Source organism: Brachyhypopomus gauderio, chromosome 6 (assembly GCF_052324685.1).
Source record: "Brachyhypopomus gauderio isolate BG-103 chromosome 6, BGAUD_0.2, whole genome shotgun sequence".
Lineage (NCBI taxonomy): Eukaryota > Metazoa > Chordata > Actinopteri > Gymnotiformes > Hypopomidae > Brachyhypopomus > Brachyhypopomus gauderio.
The window spans coordinates 8,089,227-8,112,922 of NC_135216.1; the positions used below are offsets into that span (position 1 = coordinate 8,089,227).

Below are 23,696 nucleotides of genomic sequence, written 5' to 3' on the forward strand. Positions count from 1 at the left end.
CTATTATATCTTAGGTCAAGAATGTTTTTTGAATTTTAAAGTGTCACCATCACTAGACACCAAATTTCAATTCATTTGACCGTGCAACCAAATCTTTTATATTTTCCTTTTACATTTCAAAAGCGCATTATAATTATGATAAGGAACATGGTAATTAACTTGGTATTTGTATTTACCACCTGAGTGTACATGTATTTGTGTGTGTGTGTGTGTGTTTCATTAACTGACTTTAGAGATATGTGCCAGCACATTTTTTTCTTTCTGCAAATGGCCAGTTGCCTAATCAGTGCTTTTCCTGGTTCTTTTACACACACACACACACACACACACACACACACACACACACACACACACACACACACACACACACACACACTTACACAGGATCACTTAAGACCTTTGTTTGTGTCACTTTGTTTAAGATAAGCAATCATATGAACAAAGCTTCCCTCAGTCGTCCATTGGATCTGTGGTTCTGATATCTTTTCACAAATACAGCCAAGGAATGTGCGTGCGGCGGGGTCTCTCCTCCCGGGGAGCATCCTCTGGACCACTGAAGTAGGGCACGAACTGGGAGGCAACAGGGGACTACAGAATTTCCATGCGCGAAAGCACCTCGGCTGTCCCGCTCGCCAGAATGTTCTCAGCATTGCTTAATTTGAAAAACATTTGGCAACTCAGCACGGCCAACTCCCTTTGACACGCTGGATCTTAACACTGTCAGCTATGTGTATCTGTGCACTTGGAAAGTCTTGCTTGGAGTCTGACTCTGGATGGTTAGAGCTAAAAAACCACAAACAGAGAATGACTTAATCACCACACTTGTACTTTCTATAAAAGGAGTGAAGAATACAATAACAGTTTTTTTTTTCCAATTCTGCTGGGCATGTCTATGAATGTACTTGTGGCGGCTGGAGGAAGTTAATTATCCCTGCGGAGCGGATGTAACCACACGCCTTTGCTTTCTGAGATGGACAATACTACTGCTGTCTTCCCATAATTGACAGATAAAAGAGGATAATGGCCTCTTGAGCTGTTTTAAGTGACAAAGACAGTGATAATGAGTGTAGATCTCACTGAAGAGGTGCTATGTGAGGCCATCATTGTTTTGTCTCCCTACCTGGTGGAGGTAGAACAAAAAACACCCCAAGAGAGGGGGGGAAGGGCGGAGCTCCAACACAATGGACACACCCCCTTAATGAATGGGTACCATTACATTTTGTAATAGTGGTTATTATCCATTATCATTTGCTAAAGCTCAGGCATTATTTTTACATTATACCTATGACAAACTTTACTTTTAGTGTTTGATATTTTAATTCACATTCATTTCTATAATTTATAACATTAATTTTTATCGAGGTTTCTGCCCTGAGGAAAAAATGGCCTCAGGACTCATTCTTCACCATCAATTAGAGGATGGGTCAAAGTTTGTATCTAATCAGGTCTTTAGGAAAGTCAATGGGTGTCATTAACTGTGTAAGATCTTCAGATAATATGAACTCACTTCACCAAAGGTCAGTTGCCTTTAGCCTGCCGTCATAGATCATTATTCGGTCCCGAGTAAGGCTTTGGCTTGGCTGTTTTAGCGGCTCACCAATTAACCAGCGCAGATCCATGCTGTTTGCCGTTAAAACCAGCTCCATCACATCCAGTGGAGACTCTGAACCTAACTGATGTTTTACATGATTGCTGACCAAATTCTCATAGTCCTCCGCCCCTCACCAGAACAACAGCAGCACCAATGACAAAGCTTTCAAGCAGGTCCTTCTCAGAAACCACGCATTTTATTCCGTTTCACTGATTATTTACTCTTTTGTTTCACCGCTGGTCAGTTTCGAGCTTAATGCTTAGCTGGCACAATTATCTATTAGCATTGCTTTCAAGCTCCATAGGCTGTTGTTGTGAAAGGGTTAAAGCTCTGCCCAAATCTTTGTTGTGGTCAGTGGCACTCAGCAGGGGGTCCTATTGCTTAACACAATGACCAAGAGGGTATGAGTGGTTGTTGGTTAGGGGACAGTAGGTGGGAAGACGGTAGCTGATGCTACCCTGAAGCAGGCCCTTGAGTCTTGTGCTATTGTTGCTAATTATTAGGCGGTCTCCTCTGACGCTGCTCAGAGCAAACAAGTGAAGACCTGGTGGGGACCATGAAAATGTTAATCTTTCTTATCCCAAGAAACAACGCGAGTATATCATACACCGATAATCAGTGAAGCATTCACGTTCTAATGATGCGGGAAAAAAGCAATTACATTCTTAATTTTAGGTCACTTAATTTCTGAATTGTTCATGTAAATGAACTTAACGTATTTTAGTACGTTCGCGGATTCGAGTCACGGAAAGCCATACAATCGCCACTTATCCCCAATTATTTTCATTAAGTCTCTTGATACTGGGAGTTCTGCTGCCATCTGTCTTATCATCCCACCATGGAATTTCAAAGAGCAGCAGTCTGTTATCTCTATTGCTGAAATCTGGTCTGTGTGCGGGTGCTTAGGGCCGAGGATCCTTTGGGGATCATGGCTGGTTCCCTCTGGAGTAAGCCCCCCTCATAGTGAGGGATAAGGAGGGTATCCCTTACAGAGCTGACCTTCATCCACTTACCAACCCCCATGGAGCAAAGGCCTACATCAGTCGGCACCACTGAGACCATTGTGTGACCCAGGATTTAATCAGGTATTAGTTTCTCCAAACTGCCATAGAAGCAGCAAAAACAGTACTTAAGTGATCTCCAGTGAGCCTATAGCTCACACTCCACACCAAAGCCCACAAACGGCTGCAGTTAAAGGGTCTAGAAATAAAGTTAGATACAAAGTCTAACGAAAGTTACAGGAAACATTATTTAGGTTGTTATTGTCAGTGGTCACGTGATCACGCAGGAACATGTTTGACCTAACCAAGTCGAAATCCTTTACTTCGCTACAAATGCCTCTATTAAGTTACTATAAAACTATCAACAAAATATAACTATCGCTAAAATCTTTTGGTGGCTCTGAATTTGTGCTAACAGCACATTCCGCAGGTAACAGCCCCACATTTGCGTACGACATATCTACTGGCATGTTTATTAATTAGCTCATGGACTAGGTATATATATATTTGTTTCTGCATCCAACTACAGTAAGAAGTGCAATATGAACTTTCTGTAAAGCGTTTTCAGTGATTGACTATGAACTTACTTAAAAAAGGAGTCTTAAGTGAGAGAGACAGGAAGTCAGGCATCTTGAGCCTCTACAGGAAGTACTTTTCTCCTGGCACATGAGGTCGGCAGTTCTGTAATATCCCAAAGAATGTGGGCCGGACGAATGGTGCAGTCCATATGGTTCTGCTTCCTGTATGAAAAAGTACAAAACTTTCCATTGAAATCTGTAAATCCAACCTGGACGAAATTTACACCCGTGCTATTGGAGTTCTTATCCTACTAAGAGGCAGTGTGGCCTACAATAAGAAAAACAAGAGAATGTGTGAGGAGAACGTGTGTGGTGTTCTTCAGGATGAAGGCTGCAGTGGGAACAGAGCTGTCGGCATGGAAAAGGGGAGCTTGTTAGAAGAGAAGATGAGCAGTGAAGAACACGCAATGTCACCGCCGTCCAGACGTGATAGTAGTGATCTCTCTCAACACAGTCATGTCAAATTGTCATTACACAGTCAGTTGCCTAGTGAAGGCTTTAAACCTGGATGAAGTTTAAAGAGAATTCTTTAATCCATCATTAATTTCAGACAATGACAACCTCCTATCTAAATTGAACATTTATTAATAATACAATTTTCATTATTTATGTCCTGACAGAATCTAGGAAGTGTTTAACATCATTCAGTAACACTTTCACAAATATACAGTAGGCACACATTTTTTTAATGTAAACTTTTGACAACAGAATGTAGCTGATTGATGAACCTTTGCAGAATCTTCCACTGTGTCTAACAATTTCTCATTAGCTTATTTTCAGCAGACAGAAGTGAATTTACCTCACGAGCCCTGGCATTCACACAACAAATACACAAGCCAATTAGCAGGTCTGTGATTTCTTTTTCTAGCTAATGGTGTTATTAACTTTTGATAGCCCTCGCGTTGTTTGTCTTTTCCACCTGCTGGCTTGGATCTGCTTAGATGTAGGTGGACAGAGGACGGCAGAACCCACAGCCTGCTACCAGCCACACTCGATTTGAGTTTGTCTTTGTTTTAAGACATGTGGTTCACATTGCTGGACCAGTGTGTGGACAAACACATAGCAGGACAATCAGTCTGACATGATAATGTTTGCTCTTAGCATAGCCGTCTCTCTCTCTCTCTCTCTCTCTCTCTCTCTCTCTCTCTCTCTCTCTCTCTCTCTCTCTCTCCCTCTCTCATATACATACACTAACACAAAGTACTATTGTTAGGCTTAATTGAAGGAGTCTGTGTTAAGGTGTTATTTTATCAAATATTTGATCAGTGATAGCTACCATATAATTCAGTTAGATAAGGAGCACCGTTTGTTCATCCTATAGAGAGGTTACTGCAAAAATATGCTCTGACGATACTGTAAATCAGAACGTGAAGCTTTATCCTTTTCTTCATGATCAAACCAAAACAAAGTGATGAAGTTTAAAGTCTCCAGCACAGAGGAACAGAGTAGGTGATGGTTGCATGGAAAGATCTGGAGAACAGTAAAGACAAATGGCTGTAGTAAAACACTTATAGTGCATCTTATGAAGATGAATACAATCTGTCACTTCTGTTGATAAGATGTGGCGTTGTGTTATTACCTTGAATCATGAATCATGAAGCTCTTCAAATGTAACACGCATGCGCCGTACATCATGCACAAACACATATACACACACACACACACACACACACACACACACACACACACACACATGCACACGCACACACGCACATGCACACGCACACACAAGAACACACACGCACAGGCACACACACACACACACACACACACACACACACACACACACACACACACACACACACACACACGCACACATGCACACACTCATGCACACACACACACACAGATGATAATTAGTTAAGTCATGACAGATTGCCTCAGCATAAGTCACTTTACGGTTTCTTCCTGCAGACAGCCCCCCTCCTCCCCCAAACGTTCTTCTCAGATCGCAAACACCCCCTCCCCCCACACCGCACCCCTCCTCAACAGTCTTCTCAGATCACCCCCCCCAGTCCGGTCTCATGCAGTGCCTGGTAGGGCATTCTCCCTCCAGGGGTAATGATCTCCACCTGGTTAGCTGGCATAGTTTTTGCTGGTGTTCTTGCAGGCAGGCACAGGTTGGCATGAGGCCGGGGAGTGGGTTCCACTGCCATCTGTCCCTGTAAAGTGCCCTGTGTGATGCCCTGCTGCTAATGAAGCACTAACGAAAGAGTCTCTCTCTCTCTCTCTCTCTCCCCCCCCCTCTCTCTCTCTCCCTCTATCTATCTATCTATCTATCTATCTATCTATCTATCTATCTATCTATCTATCTATCTATCTATCTATCTATCTATCTATCTATCTATCTATCTATCTATCTATCTGAGTAGCAGTCTGAGTCAGCAGTATATTACAGTTTTTGACAACTGCTAACGTGCGTTTGTCCAATCTGTAGTCACATTTTCAAAACTCCAAACACAGTGAACACAACATCAGTTTTCAGTGGCTATACTATTAGTTCAATTCATGTTGTTATGGCACAAAATGTAGTCATTTTACATGTTTTTATAATGCTTAAATTTTCTATACACACAAGGTTATCCAATAACAAAATTCTGGATCGTTTTCGTCTTATTTACAATTGCTTGTACACAGCATGCCAAAAATGAAAACCTAAGGTTCAAAATCTTAAATATCGTATAAAATGCCAAGTTCTGCAAAAAGTTATTACTGTTGTACACATTTTTTGCACATATAGATCAATCAAATAAAATGAAGTACAGTAATGTACCGGGTCAGAGAGGAGCAAATATAACAATTTGTCCTGCAATCTTAAGTGCTGGTTTGGTCCTTCACAAATGCCAGATTGGTCCCTATAACAGAGACCTCCTTCTTTCGTTTTTGAATGAACTCTACCAACAACTGGTTCCAGAAGCAGAAAGGGAACAGGTGGGAGGAAACACGAGGACATTTGTGATGGGACAATGTAGCATTCTGTCATTCTCATGTCATCACAAACTGGTTTATAGACCATCCAAGAGTGATGTCCCTTTTCCTCCCGCCCATTTCACCTTTCCTCAACCCCACTAAGGAACTTTTTTCAGTCTGGAGGTTGAAGGTGTATGATCATCGGCCCCATGACCAAATGTCCCTCCTGGATGCAATGGATCCCGGCTGCTGAGACATTTCACCTGAAGACTGCCAGGGGTGAATAAGGCATATCAAGCTTTTCTATCCTAGGTGCATGGCAAGGGCCAACATCTGATGTGATGTGGATGAAAACATGTGGCCAACTGCTGAAGACCACTTAGATTACACGTAACAACACTGTTTAGTTTTGTATTCTGTTTTTCCCCCTTGTGTGGCTTTTTTTGTATATGTGTATTTTTTGCACATATGGGACCATGGCTAATTATGTTTACAATTACGATAATTATTTTTTGGGTTAGGCCACAATTTACAGTAATGTCCCTAATACAGTAAAATATACCCTTTACTGCAAAACTGTTACTGACTCCTTTTTTGTCTAATCTACATTCCATATAGTACCTAACAGTAAATATCACTCATTGTGTAGACAGTATGTTGCCAAAAATGCACACATTTGAAAAAAAAGTCCAAATGAAGCGGATTACAGTAAAAATGAACTGACTAAGAAAAAAACAGATGTTACTGTAAAATGTCTGTTGTTTGCTGGGAGAGGGTAAAATATTACATGTAATACTGTTTCTGTATTGCCATCAAATGTTAGTTTTTTTACAGTGGTTGTGCAGTGATTGACTCTGTTCATCTCGAAAAGAGAATATGTGCTAGTGTTTGTAATAATGATTGGATACTGAACCAGATTTGCTGTGTTTTAACAAACTTGTTTGCATTGTGAAATGCAGAGTTGGTATTTAGTTAAGAAAATGCGCTTTTGGACACGATATTAACTATTTGGCTATTTGTGTGAGGTCAATGTGTTGCTGTGTTTAGAGTTTTGACAATGTATCACAAGTATTGGGAAATGCACGTTAGCAGTCGTCAAAAACTGTATTATCTTCTGACAAGTTTTATTATGTTTAAATTGAATTAATTGAATTTAAATGAAACAGACTGCATTTTCCTATTCATTTAGGTTATATGTTATGTTGTGCTATGTTATAGTGATAGTGGGAGTCTAGCGCTCAAACACTACATTCCTGCATGGAGCATTATGTCAGTCTTATATGCAGTGAAGTCAAATGTCTGCATTAGCATTTGTTGTCAGACCATGTCAGGCAAACACAGCAGTAATTTCCACCTGTCCTTGCTGGGGGTCTTCACTCCTTCACGCAGCAGCTTTGCGAGGATCTCTTCCTAATTGCTGCCGTTGGCCTTTCTGGCAGAATGCGTCTCTCTCTCTCTCTCTCTCTCTCTCTCTCTCTCTCTCTCTCTCTCTCTCTCTCTCTCTCACACACACACACACACACTCTCCCTCTCTCCCTCTGTCTGTTTCAATGAGGGACTGCGGTTTAAAACACACACACACACACACACACACACACACACACACACACACACACACACACACACACACACACACACACACACACACACACACACACGCGATAAAGGAGGACTGGCTATGCTGGGAGGCCAGAGGGGACCTGGAGAGCAGGGAAGCATCAGGTCTGTTTGAAGTTCAGCAGATTATCACCTCTGTTGCTCTCCCACTGAAGAGAAGCCACGCTACCCCGACTCCCTAATCCATCGCCACCACCCTACCCCCACTCCCTAATCCATCGCCACCACCCTACCACCACTCCCTAATCCATCGCCACCACCCTACCACCACCTAATAACTCACTACACCCACCCACATGAGAGGAGAGTAGAGCCCACCGATCAAACATAAAAGAAACACATGTTACTGACATATTAACTGATGTAGCAAACTGTACCTACACAACTGGCAGATATATTTTCTTTTATAGGCTTTACAATGTGCTATGGTACTGGGAGGGTTTTCTTATGTGCTGCGTAGTGTCTTAGTGGCTGTCTTTAGACTATCATTTCTTTAATTGTTTGTTTGTTAATTTCTCTGAATGAGCTGTGTGTAAAGATTGAAAAATGTGTCTAACTCTTCCAGTGTGATACATTAATGTTCAGGGTTACATGACAACCATGTTTACATTTTTAATCAAATAAATCCATTAAGTTTTATTAGTCATCTTGAAGTATGAAGTAAAATGCTGGAAATGTCTAAGATGTCTGATGTTGACCTGCTTGTCTGGAGCTCTGGAGCTTTTCTGGAGTCTAAACGCTTCCTGCTTCTCCAGCCAGTGGGAAGGGGCCGCTTGCTGACCTGGTAGCCACTACGAGGAGATGTCAGAGGTCGCGCTGAACCCCTGTGTTCAGTTCACTGAGTTTTTGCTGAGTTGGGTTCAGGGGTCAAGGGGTCACATGGGTACAGTAGGGGCATCTGAGACACTCCGTCATGCTCTTCGTGTGTGAGAAGAGCGGGATCTCCTTTGAAAACGCGACGCGGACGGGGCCTTGCAATTCGCTCGGGGAGTCACCTCCCATTCAGGCGGTTGCTATGAGACTGGGCGGCGAGACCAGCGCATGCGACGCCCCCGGGCCGAGCCAGGCCCGTCTGCATTGTCTCGGGATGTGTAAGTGGTAATCATTAGACACCATTAAACAGCAGGGGCATTTAACAGCTTATCGGGTGGCTGAAAAGGGAGCAGCCAGCGAAGCCGTCCTCCCAAGCCCATCTTCAGGGGAGAAGACAAGAGCCTTGTGTTGTCGGAGGTGGAGCAGAGAAGCAGGAAAGTTCGGAGAGACAGGGTGGGGGTGGTGGTGGGGATAAAGAAAAGAGGGGTGGAGAGTAAAAGGTGAAGGAAAAAAAAAAACACAACAGAGCATCACCATAAAAGAAATCACTGGCCGGCCTCGTATTGTGTGTGTTTCTTTTGTAAAGTGGAGATGAAGGTGGAGCCTGGTTTACAATTATATAGGGTGAGAAAGAGGGAGACGCAGAGACATCCACAGCCAGGGGTGCTCTGTAAATCTCACCGAGCCTAAACTTCATTACATGGCAATTATGGTCTTTAATTGGGAGACAAAGGCTTCGGCATGGTCGCAGGGCTGAGTCTCAGGACCAGGGGAGCCGCGGAGAGGTCAGGCCTTTTGCCGAGGCGTTCATTGTGGTACGAGCCGAGAGTCGGTGACTCAGGGGTGCTTGGAGTTCAGCCGTTATGGTGATAGTAGGATGTGAGCAGACTGTGGCTGTGTGCATGCAAACGGTCTCTGATGTGATGGATGGATAGTTGGGGATGTGAGTTTTTTCATGTAGTTTAATTTAAGATTACTCTGTGCTTATATTTGAACAGGCTAACAGGTTGAGTGCACTAAAAATGTGCTTAAGACAATTGAGGTGCTTGATATGCATACATATGCAGACACACTGAGAAATAATTATATACGCTCATTATAACATTGCTAATATAACAAATCTGGCGTAAGAACTTTTGCACACATACAGTACACACACATCATTAATTATCTATATATTTTCGCTTTTTGCCAAAAACCCTTCATGCTAATAATGGACTTTATGAAATGGACGTTCTCATAAAAGAGCACAGCTTGTCTACAGCTGTCCAAAGGATCACCTCACAGAGGCAGCACAATGACATCCTCACAGAGGCAGCCCAATGACATCCTCACAGAGGCAGCTCAATGACATCATCACAGAGGCAACATAGTGACATCCTCACAGAAGCAGCTCAATGACATCCTCACAGAGGCAGCTCAATGACATCCTCACAGAGGCAACATAGTGACATCCTCACAGAGGCAGCACAATGACATCCTCACAGAAGCAGCACAGTGACATCCTCACAGAGGCAGCACAATGACATCCTCACAGAGGCAGCACAGTGACATCCTCACAGAGGCAGCACAGTAACATCCTCACAGAGGCAGCACAGTGACATCCTCACAGAGGCAGCACAGTGACATCCTCACAGAGGCAGCCCAATGACATTCTCACAGAGGCAGCCCAATGACATCTTCACAGAGGCAGCACAGTGACATTCTCACAGAGGCAGCACAATGACATCCTCACAGAGGCAGCACAATGACATCCTCACAGAGGCAGTACAGTGACATCCTCACAGAGGCAGCACAATGACATCCTCACAGAAGCAACATAGTGACATCCTCACAGAGGTAGCCCAATGACATCATCACAGAGGCAGCACAGTGACATCCTCACAGAGGCAGCACAGTGACATCCTCACAGAGGCAGCACAATGACATCCTCACAGAGGCAGCACAATGACATCCTCACAGAGGCAGCACAATGACATCCTCACAGAGGCAGCACAGTGACATCCTCACAGAGGCAGCACAGTGACATCCTCACAGAGGCAGCACAGTGACATCCTCACAGAGGCAGCACAGTGACATCCTCACAGAGGCAGCACAATGACATCCTCACAGAGGCAGCCCAATGACATCCTCACAGAGGCAGCACAGTGACATTCTCACAGAGGCAGCACAATGACATCCTCACAGAGGCAGCACAGTGACATCCTCACAGAGGCAGCACAATGACATCCTCACAGAGGCAGCACAGTGACATCCTCACAGAGGCAGCACAATGACATCCTCACAGAGGCAACATAGTGACATCCTCACAGAGGCAGCACAGTGACATCCTCACAGAAGCAGCACAATGATATCCTCACAGAGGCAGCACAGTGACATCCTAACAGAGGCAGCACAGTGACATCCTCACAGAGGCAGCACAATGACATCCTCACAGAGGCAACACAGTGACATCCTCACAGAGGCAGCACAATGACATCCTCACAGAGGCAGCCCAATGACATCCTCACAGTGGCAGCCCAATGACATCCTCACAGAGGCAGCCCAATGACATCCTCACAGAGGCAGCACAATGACATCCTCACAGAGGCAGCACAGTGACATCCTCACAGAGGCAGCACACTGACATCCTCACTGAGGCAGCACAGCAACATCCTCACAGAGGCAGCACAGTGACATCCTCACAGAGGCAGCACAATGACATCCTCACAGAGGCAGCCCAATGACATCCTTACAGAGGCAGCACAGTGACATTCTCACAGAAGCAGCACAATGATATCCTCACAGAGGCAGCACAGCAACATCCTCACAGAGGCAGCACAGTGACATCCTCACAGAGGCAGCACAATGACATCCTCACAGAGGCAGCCCAATGACATCCTTACAGAGGCAGCTCAATGACATCCTCACAGAGGCAGCACAATGGCCATCTAAACCCTGCAGGGCAATTTAGCACCTCTCCTTTAATCCCCTACTATTAGGATTAATCCACTTGAATCACAGCGCTTTCAGACTTTCAGAGAGCTCCTGTTTCTCCTCACACACGCTATACCGCTCACTCAATACCGGATGCTTTTTTTAAAAGCTGAGGCTCGGGAGGAGGAACAATAATATTTCAACTGATTGAGACCTTCCTCTTCTCAAATTTAAGCCACCATAATAAGGATTTTGGCAGAGGTCAGCGGTGCTTGGCTGCCTTCATCACTAGCTTATTAAGTGTGTGGTCAGCAGGGCAGAGAGAAAACACAGCACAAGAGAAGCATTCAGGTTCGGGCTGCCTAGGAACAGGGCAGCAGGGTTAGGACGTCAGATCACCTTGGGGTCAAATGTTTAATAATAACGCTGAGAGTGGCTAGTTTGGAAAAAGCATAGAACTTCAGGCACTGTATGACCAATCATTACCTAATGAACTCTAGGAGGTGTTATCTAGTGAAAAATATCAAGGATTAAATTATTTGTTCTCATACTGAGGTAAGTTGTTTTGTACTTCACTGTCAGGAACTTAAGAAATTTTTTTTGACATTTTTTGTTATTTTGACAGGCACATATGTTACATTTTATTAAGGTTTCTGAAGATTTGGAGGTTAGGATGGCAAAAAAAAAATATTTGAAGTTTGTATGACCCTTACCTGTATGGAAACTGAGCTGATAAAACAGACAAAATCGTTCATAGAAAATTTATTTTAAAGACTCACTCACCCCTTCGGTGTGGGGTAGAGTCCTCACATGGTTTTTACTGGTATACACATCAACAGCGTGTTTCTATGGGAAAACCTCAGACTGCCGAAGTAACACTGGATTTGAAACAAAAACGGGAGCTGAGAGACAATAAGAAATCACCAGTCCAGAACTGGGCGAATGAAGATGCACAGTCAAAATGTCCAAAATGTCAAAACATCCAAAAGTATTGGATGTTTGAGGGATAGAAGTGCAGGAAAACATTATCAGAGCTGAAACAGAGCAGTTACTACAAAACACGGTTATGAACCTGTTGCTGTCTGTTATTCACTGCAGCAAGACACGCAGTGCTCTGACTAAAATGAAGCCAACAAGACAGTTGTGTGTACCATCTGTATGGAGTGTGTTCATGGTACCTGGCGTCTTACTCCTGTAGAGCATACGACTAATATAAAAGAAGAAATGAGATGAGAAATACGTCCACAAACATTTGTGTGTTATCATACGTCACTTCAAGAGAATGTTTAAATATTATCCAATGTGTCATTTACATGCAAAATCAAAACAATGCAGTCTTGTTTGTGTTGTTGTCGTGTGTGTGTGTGTGTGTGTGTGTGTGTGTGTGTGTGTGTGTGTGTGTGACAACTGCAAAGTATTATAACATTTGCATGATAATGGTTTCATAGCTAGGTTATGTTCAGGAGGTGCTCTGTTCTTTTTTATTACAACTCTTTCTCTCTCTCTCTCTTTCTCTCTCTTCTCTCTCTCTCTCTCTCTCTCTCTCTCTCTCTCTCTCTCTCTCTCTCTCTCTCTCTTTCTCTCTCTCTGAGTGTTCTAGCAGGACGCTCGGGGGACAGACACGAGCAGATGTGCGTTCCATCTCCCCGTAAATGGCTCGTAGCGCTGAACATTGTGGGAATCTCATAATCAGTGGACAGATCAGAATGGATCCAGTGCACACCCCAAACCCTTGCCCTAAAAGCCTGGAATAAATAACAGGGGAATATTCTACCATAAACATCCTGAAAAGCCATCACTTCTGGAGGTCACCTTGCATGTGCTGTGTGCACAGTGGATCTGGGCTGCGGGGAATGGGCCATGTTCTTGTTGCGTGGATGGGAATACTGTTATTTTATAACAAAACACTCATGGTGTGGCAGGTGAGGACTCATAAGTGTCACTGAGACTGCGGTTTCCTTCACCTTCAGACAGAGACAGAGTGTGTGTGTGTGTGTGTGGGTGAGAGAGAGAGAGAGGTAGAAAGAGGACTAATTAATGAACAGTTAGTGTTGTGGAGTAGCTCCCAGTGAGGCGCTCGTTACTGTGCCGCCCTGTGTATATGACCCCCACTGTCACACCAGTGTCCCCCTGACTACCGACTACACTCCCAACACACACACACACACACACACACACACACACACACACACACACACACACACACACACACACACACACACACACGCACACACACACTCTAATGAGCCTTAAGGGAATCATTAGAGAGCAACGCAGAATAAATACACCCACCTCCCATCATATCCCACATGTGAGTGTGTGCTTTCACTCTCTCTCTCTCTCTCTCTCTCTCTCTCACACACACACACACACACACACACACACACACACACACACACACACGTGCACCCACACGCACACAATCTCATGAGTTGTCCAGATTGCCTGGGGCATGTGGGGAGGTGTGTGTGCATGTGTGAGGGTTTGAGTGTTTTCAGAAGGGAGATCCAAGGGGATGCTGGAAAGCTGTTCAGCTTACGTAAACTCAGGCCGTAGGCTGAGAGGAGTCAAATGATGGAGAATAATAAGTCCAAGGAGGAAGAGGAGCCACGCTGCTGACTCCAATTAAACGAGGTCCTTCCAGCTGAAGTTCACAGCGCACTAACTCATGTGCTCAAAGTCACTGATACTACCCGGCCGTACGTTCTGAATAAGAAAGATGAAAACATAAAAAAAAAGATTCATATTTTTCAGCAATGTAAAGATATTTTATGTTGCAGTTAAGTCCGCTCCATGTCCAATTCTGATTTGGGGTTGATTGTAACTTTTTACCATATTATTCAGAATTTCAGTGTGAAGAAATATGTTAAAAATACAAATGCTTGGCTAAAAATGTGCACAGACATCTTCCCGAATTCCTCTGAGAATCAATTATGAAATTCAAAATAAAACCCAGACGACACTATAGAGAAAGCTTAAAGAATTGTTTTAATCACTGCAAGAGAAGTTAGTAAACCTTAACTTCTCAAAGTTCTCCGTGTCGTAATTTAATGAGCGTGGGCATCAGTGTTTACTCTGTATAATTTAAGGCTGATTAAATGTATCATTTATGACCCCTTTCACAACTCTTGCTTTGTAGGGTGGTGTGTAGGGTGGTGAGCCGGTTTTACGTGAACACCCCGAGTCTCTTGCCTGATGACAGGGTGTGTACGCAGTACCGTCTCCGCATTGTGGGCCCGTCTCCCGACACGCCGCGCTGCCTCCGTATGGGTGCCAGCCAGTCTGCTGTCCCTCGCGAGGCGCTGGGCTCCATCACGCCACTGCTATTACACACGCCGAAGACACCGGCTAATCCTTTAATGCGGCTGAACAGCACGTCTCGGCCGCGCTCTCTTCTCCTCAACGTTTCACCTGTTCAGGCATTTCCTACGTCTGAGCGGTGTGAGCACAGACTCTCCTAAATTACTGTTTGATGTTCTTACAATATTTTGACTCTTTGCAGCACGGCGATCATTATCCCCCCCCTCCCCCTCCGGCTACGTGGCTGCTGTTGATAGCTATTTCTTCTCTTCCTTCAGACCTGTTATTAAAATGTTTTAGTTAATTAGGTGTTCTACGACGAAGGAATGTTTGCCTTTCATTTTTGAGGGTCTTAAGTACTGGCTCTTCAATCTCCCCACATAATAATGTATTGAATGTAGAATCCCAAAGTAATGATTGTACTGAGATGTCCGTAAGTGGACGGCTGAGGACCTACATGGGCTTTCAAAATCAGCACATTAATCACACGCCATGCCATCCCATGCCAAGAAATCACAGAGCAAGAAATCACAGAGCAAGAAATCACATGCCGTTGACGACCATGTTTGATTTAAGCGCCGTTCCACATACAGCCTCATGCCACACTGATGATGGTACAGAAATAATAACATTTGCAACCCATATTTGAGATAATGTTGATGTTGGTAATTTGGTGGAGATGTGTGTGTGTGTGTGTGTGTATGTGTGTGTGTGTGTATGTATGTGTGTGTGTGTGTGTGTGTGTGTGTGTGCGCATTTCATGATTGCTGAAAGTAATGACCTGTCACTTTGCTGTCTCTGGTTGCAAAAACATTATGACTAGCAGAGGCTCCTAAACACATTAGCACTGATTAACTGGTGAATGTGTCAGAGCTGCTCAGCTAGGGTGTCATCCTGCACTGGGCCGGCGTCACCTGCATAACCATTAATGTCACTGTCACTGAGTCCAAATTAATTCGCAGAAAACAATATGGAAATTTGCAAAATTTCACATTTTTATCTTTAGGCAGGTCATAGTAATTGAACATTTAAATGCGAATATTTAAATGTTCTATCCTCCCCCAAACCCCCCCACCCCACCCCCCCCACCCCCCCCATCTCGGTGTATCTGATGATGCATGGATAATGTTGCATAATGGAGCAAGACCAGCTGTCATAATATTCCTCTGTCCTTCTTAACCGTTTGTATTAATTCACAAAATTTATCAGTCAACTCATCCAGTTTATACCCTTATCCCACTTACTCTCTAACTCTCTTCACTAGCAATTACTTATGGTGAATCGAGAAGCTTTCTTGGCCAAGCAGCCATCTTATTAGGGATTTCTTGTAGTCCCCGTCATGTAGGCACAGACAGAAGGTCTGCCTGATCCATTTAAACCATACAGTGGTCAGGGAGGGTGAGCGGCTCTCACAATGGCCGCCTTCAACAGGAAGGTATAGGGGAGTTTTTTTTTTACTTTTTTTATTTTGCTCTAGGTCTCAGAGGAGGAATTGTGCGGGAAAGCAAACAGGTGCTTCTGGACACGCTGACGGGATAGCGTTTTCCCATGTGTGCCCTGCATGTGTGTGAGGGCACGTCCAGAGGGGACCAGTGCCCTCCGCTCAACAGCTAATGATCTGGAAACATCTCCATCTCCGCCAGAGCTAAGGGAGCGTCTCGAAGTTTCCTGTTCACTGTCTGACATTAAGTTGTGAGTGTGGCTATTGAAAAAAAATGTTTAGTTGCTTTAGTTGCTTTTAAAATCAGATAGAGTAAGATGTTATTTTAAACAGTACACTCGACAAGTCAATGGGAATTTTGTGAGTATGAGAAATCTATAAGTAGTTCTAATGCACAAAATGATGTGGTCGAGCGCCTGCAAAGTTAAACACAGTCCTGTTCAAAATTCTTTTGTTTTTGTACCAACTAGAAAAAAGGCCATTCTTCTGACAAGAGAGATATTCCAAAATAAGAGCATGGCCAAAAGACACATGAAAGTAGGTTAAAATGTTTATTTCTTGAAAGAGTCGGTCCACACAGCATTTTGCCCTGCAGGCACTGATACACTCAGAACTTGGGTTGAAGCTATGAATGATGGTAAATCCATTCAGTGTGTTTGTTCTTCTAAAAGAATCAGATAGGCCAGAGGACTCAATCTATTGCCTGCCCGAAGGTGGATTGTAATGGCTGATGATTGTCTATAATGCATTATACATTATTCTCCCTCCGCAAGTCCAATCCACTACCCTCTACTTCAAATGCTACTCCCTCTCCCTATGCCTATCACAGCCGTAAGCCAGTCCGGATGGATGAATAATGTTAAAAAATCAATTTAAGGGATTGGGTCTTCCCTGTAGCATCTGTTTATCAGTGCACTTTTTAAAGGGTCCTGTTTCCTCCTGCTGTGCTGTGGGAGAATATAACGTGTGCGCACGTGAGTGTGTCTGTGAATGAGCCCGTGTGTTTGTGCATGCATAAGTGTGTGTGTCTGTCTTTGTGTGTGTGTGTGTGTGTGTGTGTGAGAGAGAGAGAGAGAGAGAGAGAGAGAGAGAGAGTGAATGAAAGACAGTGAATGGGAATACTGTGTCCGCACGCGTGCGTTCTTATGCATGTGTGCGTTTCTGTGGGATGAGCAGCAAACGTCTCGGCATCGTGGCCGCACTGCACAGCTGCAGGAGAGTGAAGGAGAACGTCAAGGAGTGAAAGATCTGTGAGGTGAACCTCCTCCCAGGGCCTGAACCTCCTCCGAGGGCCTCCTCCTGCCTCTGTGATGCTCCACCTCCCCTCCCTCCTCCTGCAAAGGGGGTCTGGGTTTTATTTACATTTCACTGGAACCATTACACCCTCATTAGTGCAGCTCCAGAGGGGTCTGAATTAGCCAGCGGTTGCAGACGGGCTCAGTGTGTTCGTTCTCTAAGCCAAACTGATCTTGTTCCATAAAGTGCTGTATTAGCGTTGTGTTAAAATATTTTCAAATCAGGGTTCTCTCTCTCTCTCTCTCTCTCTCTCTCTCTCTCTCTCTCTCTCTCTCTCTTTCCTTTCATTCAGTCCTAAAACAGATACTAAAACAAACACGTCTCCAGTAATGATTCTTTAATTCTGCAGGACCACTGCGTTTAAATCTGCATTCATTCTACATTCGTTATAATTGCTACCTATTATGCATCTGCACTTTGTAATTGATCTGCAGTTTTGTAACAATAGCATGCTAATGCAAACGCCACTTAGGAGTGGTTGCTTGTGGGCGTTGCTCGAGCTAATAGATGGTGCTAGAGTAGCATTAAAATCAAACCTCCCCCAGTACACTTCACTCTGCAGCTCACACACACAGGGCTTCGCTACAAACGCATCGCATCCTTTGTTCTTTCGTTTGAAAAAAATATGCAGCAAGAAAAAGGGGAAATATTTATAAGGCCCGGAACAAGCGTGTGTGTACTCCTGCTTGTCCCTGAAGATCGCCACGGAGATAGGGGTGATTAGAGGAAATAAAAACAGCAACGGCGGCCTCGTTAGCATAATGATTTCCCCTCGCGCTCCGATGAGCTACAGAGAGAGAGAGAGAGAGAGAGAGAGAGAGAGAGAGAGAGAGAGAGAGACCGAGTGTGAGAGAGAAAGACCAGCTCCCAGGGCTCCTTAAGCATTTGAAGCATGCTAATAATCATTAAGGGTCTGAAATGGAGAGGAGGGGATGAGTGTGTGTGTGTGTGTGTGTGTGTGTGTGTGTGTGTGTGTGTGTGTGTGTGTGTGTGTGTGTGTGTGTGTGTGTGTGTGTGTGTGAGAGTGTGAGGGTTGACTGACTGGTTCACCTGGGCAGGGCCAAATTAACCTCTCATCTCCTCTGCCTCCCCATTGCCACGCTGCGTCCATAAGGGACCTATTAGAAGAGGCTTTGAAACGGAAAAGTGTTCATTCACCCTCAGCTTTCGGCTCTGTCCATCAAGACCAGCCCAGTGATTTTAATACACAGCTCTCTCTCTCTCTCTCTCTCTCTCTCTCTCTCTCTCTCTCTCTCTCTTTTTTCCCCACCCCCCTCTGTTCCCCTCTTTTCTCCCTGTCTTTTCTTCCTCTCTCTCTCTCTCTCTCTCTCTCTCTCTCTCTTCCTCTCTCTCTCTCTCCCTCTCTTCCTCTCTCTCTCTTCCTCTCTCTCTCTCTCTCTCTCTCTCTCTCTCTCTTTGGAGATGCTAATGGTCTATCCTGGGAGATTAGATAAAACAGTGCAGAAATCAGCTCATTAGCACACACAGATGCTGAGGAGGATGGCGTGGCATATCAACACAGTGTCCCAGCATGCACTGCGGCCGGGCCCTCTGTCCTCTCTCCAGCCTGCTGTTGTCTCTCCACCTCCGCGCTGCCGTCGACCGTACCACCCAGCGCATCGCCTCACGGGGCACCTCTGAAAAACGCCGCTCAAAACAGAGATGGCTCCGTGACACCGCTCAGCGAGTTCAGTAAAACGCACCGGCGATGCGCCCCTGTGCACCGCCACCGAATGACGGGAGTGTCCTCGTTTGGTCTTATTTATATTAGTCTCCGTACGCGTGTGGTGTTCATATGCAGCGCCGTGACTGGGGTGAATACGTTTGACGGAATATCAAAATCAATTAGATTTCAATCATCACAAGACATTTCTCATTCATATCAATTACACAGGGCTTCATTTTGCATTATGCGGCACCAGCTGTTCGTAATTGCCATGGCGACGACCCTGCCTGTTACCATTTGACCTTCGTGTCTGTAGGCCAAATTTAATTGGCTCCTGTATAAGCTTAAGAGGCTATGACCAACTGTCCATGACCAGATAAATTAATACATGTGATAGAAGACATTCATGATAACCCATAAAACTATTACTCAGGTAATTTGTGTGTGTGTGTATGTGTGTGTGTGTGTGTGTATGGATACTGTGGATGTTCATGGTTCATGGAAAAATTTTTACTTCAGGAGTAAAAGAAATAAGAAGAAAGCCCCATACCTAACGGGCTTTTATTTAGAGTGCATAACCAATCATATTCGTATGAGATCAGACATCCATGGCCCTTTCACTTTAAAAGCAACTCAAAATCTCAGCTTCATTTCCAAGTCAAACGACCCTCTGAGTTTTCAGACAAGTACTTATAAAGGCCATGATTAATTATTTTAAAGCAAAATGGTCATCTATTTACCCATAGCTATTTACATATTGGCCTTTAGTACATGTGATACACACATGAAAGAATGAATGCACACACACATACACAAATGCAACCCCACACACCCCTCCTCACCACACACACACCCCTCCTAACCACACACACACCCCTCCTAACCACACACACACCCCTCCTAACCACACACACACCCCTCCTCACCACACACACACACCCTCCTCACCACACACACACCCCTCCTCACCACACACACACCCCTCCTAACCACACACACACCCCTCCTCACCACACACACACACCCCTCCTCACCACACACACACCCCTCCTCACCACACACACACCCCTCCTCACCACACACACACCCCTCCTAACCACACACACACCCCTCCTCACCACACACACACCCCTCCTCACCACACACACACCCCTCCTAACCACACACACACCCCTCCTCACCACACACACACCCCTCCTCACCACACACACACCCCTCCTCACCACACACACACCCCTCCTAACCACACACACACCCCTCCTAACCACACACACACCCCTCCTCACCACACACACACCCCTCCTCACCACACACACACCCCTCCTAACCACACACACACCCCTCCTCACCACAAACACACCCCTCCTCACCACACACACACCCCTCCTAACCACACACACACCCCTCCTCACCACACACACACCCCTCCTAACCACACACACACCCCTCCTCACCACACACACACACCCCTCCTCACCACACACACACCCCTCCTAACCACACACACACCCCTCCTCACCACAAACACACCCCTCCTCACCACACACACACCCCTCCTCACCACACACACACCCCTCCTCACCACACACACACCCCTCCTCACCACAAACACACCCCTCCTCACCACACACATCTCACCCCATACCATAAGTGATATGAACTAACATAAGGGGCATGAAATAATAAATACTCATACAGAAACTTCACACAAGCAGCCCCAGATGTTTCCAGATGTTTCCGAGGCTGTCTGCTCGTGTCTGTCGTTCCTGCTCTTCTCCCAGTGGTCAGCAGGACTTGTGTGTTTGTGTTTAAGACCTGTAGGTCTGTATGAGAAGATGCCCTCTTGTGCTGCCTTTAACCATCATCATACAGTATTGGACCCACTCTTAAAAACTAGTGCTCACTTATACGCTACATACTTAAACACACACACACACACACACACACACACACACACACACACACACACACACACACACACATTATGCTCACAGTCCAAGTCCAGAAGAATTTGGCAGAGTTTTCATTCATTCAGACTCATGTCTCTTGGATGTGAGAGCTGGCGTTGCTCCTCCTGGGAGGGTTTCAGCACCCCCCCCCCCCCCCCAGTCTGACCCCGCCCCCACCCCCGCCCCACTCCCGCCGGGCCCAGGGCCCTCAGATTAGCCTAACCAGATTAGGGTGGCCTAATGCAATAGGCCTCGCCACTCCCCTCCGCTGCAAATCCACTCATGTGAAAATAACACTCATCCCTGTGTCACTCACTCAGACCGGACCCCACTGGGACGCCCCCCCCCCCTGTCCACATGCCGTGGCAACTGTATCTGTGGCATAAAACAAGCCGGCCTTCGAGGACGCGGTAAACAATAGCGCGATCGGCCAAGATGACGGTAGATGATAACGGGAATGATAACATCTCCCGGAGCGCCATGGTAACGTACAGCGATGGGTGCCGGCGGATACGGTGTGACGCGGTGAATTCTTCCATCCACGCGGCGGGGCTGAAATACTCCCGTGCAGCTCGGGGCCCTCCTGAAACTGCCGTTGCCATGGCAATTAAGTGATGCCATATTTTGACATGATAATGTCGTGGACTGGCTGCCTGACTTTGTGGGGTTCAGTAAAATGGGGGAGGGTGGTGTGTGTGTGTGTGTGTGGGGGGGGGGGGGTGGATAATCTATTCCTTCCCTTTGTGGAAGCTGGCCTGCGGGTGGTGGTGGTGGTGGGGGTGATGGGGGTGTGGGGGGGGGTGGGGGGGTCACCAGGAAAGCTCCTCTGTCTTCAATCATATCAAAGGGAAGCTTCTCCATTAGAAACACAAAGACATCTGAAGTAGCAGAGAGAGAGCTGAGGTCTACTCTCATTTCCCGTCTAATGTATTCTGGGAAATTGTCTGGATTTATTCCTCTCACTAGACTCTGGATATGGTTGTGTGTGTGTGTGTGTGTGTGTGTGTGTGTGTGTGTGTGTGTGTGTTTAAGTAAAAATATGTCTATATTGATGTTCAGGGGGCTGCGATAGCTTCACCTGTATGGACTGACAGTTCAGCCACTGTGAGCATCTATTAATTATGAACAGGGAGCAGATTACAGATTCATGCTCGGTTGATAAATGCTTTGTCGATCATGTCTGCTCTGGGGAGTTATTGAGCAGAGACTCCACTACCTGTCTGGGGAGTGCAGGAAGAGGTGGCCATATGTGCTAAATGCAGTAGAAACTGTCCATGCCGTCCTCCGTGAACAGAAAAAGCGTAGTGTAGAAATATCTGAAATACAAGTTTTGTAATGGTTATTGGAAAAAAAACACATTTCATTTCTAACCCAATTCAATATTGCGAAAGTAACTTGTCACTGTTCCTAAATGAACCTTATAAGCAAAATGACAGCTGACTACAGTTTAACCATTAGTTATGCAATATGAAGGAAAAGATTTTGACATGTTGATAGCACACATCTAATTTATATACACAGAGGGATCACTTAATTAGACACACCTGCACTGAAGCTGTACCCAACAGACTGCCAATCATTTCATAGTCAATTATAAGTTGTAACCACCCCTAGCTGCACTGTTCTGTGAAGTTAGCTGACTGCTCAAGAGTCCGGTACTCTGTGTACGTTGTACTAACATGGGCCTGCATTTGTTTAGAGAACAGGTACTGAATGCTTTTAAACGCAAATTCTAGTGAAAATGCATCCATACTGTAAATGCAATTGTAAATACACTTTATGCAAACATTAACAAATACAGCATCAACCGATATTTACGCATTTGAATATTCATGCTCGAAATATCCGGCCATGCCTGGATAAAATGAGCCATCGGCTAACGTCGGTTATCTTCTGATTAAAGAGAAAGAGAACTATTGGTGCATAAGAGCAGTCACAGAGGAGAGACACCTAAAGACGAAACGAATACCACAACTGCCGCTCCATGTGTGCTGCGTCCTGATCAAGAAATGTGCTTTTGATTTGAAAAAAGAAGAAGAAGAAAAGAAAGAAGCACTCACTGAACTTCACTGCTCGACAGTCTGTCAAAAGCAATCATCTGGCAGCCAGTCATCCAAACGCAGGGCCTTTTCTCCAAAGTCACTCACAGTTAGGACTGTCTGTTACGATATTTAGATCTTTATGTAACAACGGCTCATCCTGGTGTTCGGCAAACAGTTCATGATGTGATTACTGACTTCCAAGTGTGGATACAAGTTAGGCACATTTTTCTCATTCCTTTCCTGGGTGTGGTGTTGGAAATGGTGCTCTGTGTGGTGTTTAATATGAGGACATGTGATTTTTTCTCTCTCTCTCGCTTTCTTTGTATTGGTATTTAGCTAAGGAACGAGTGTGTTTCTGTTGCAAGATTTGCTCAATAGGCTTCCAGCCAAGTTGAAAACAGCTTTCACTCTCCTTCCTGACACATTAAAAGGCCGTTGGTGAAGGGCACTCTGAAGTCTTCACGCTTTAGATTATAGAAAGCTCTTTATTTCTCCTGTCATTTGCAAAGTCAGAGACCTCTGTAGCCCCACTGCTCAAAAGCATTGTCTCTCTTCCTCGAAAGCTCGAGTCTCCGT

General features: G+C 45.1%; 1 long non-coding RNA gene across 1 annotated transcript; it reads right to left on the reverse strand.

Moving 5' to 3' along the window:
- Positions 1-127: 127 nt before the first annotated feature.
- On the reverse strand, positions 128-23,263 carry LOC143516199 (uncharacterized). The gene is made up of 3 exons (XR_013131600.1): positions 23,139-23,263; positions 3,180-3,332; positions 128-783 (listed from the first exon to the last, which is right to left on the reverse strand). It is a non-coding gene; the product is annotated as an uncharacterized LOC143516199 (long non-coding RNA).
- Positions 23,264-23,696: the final 433 nt, after the last annotated feature.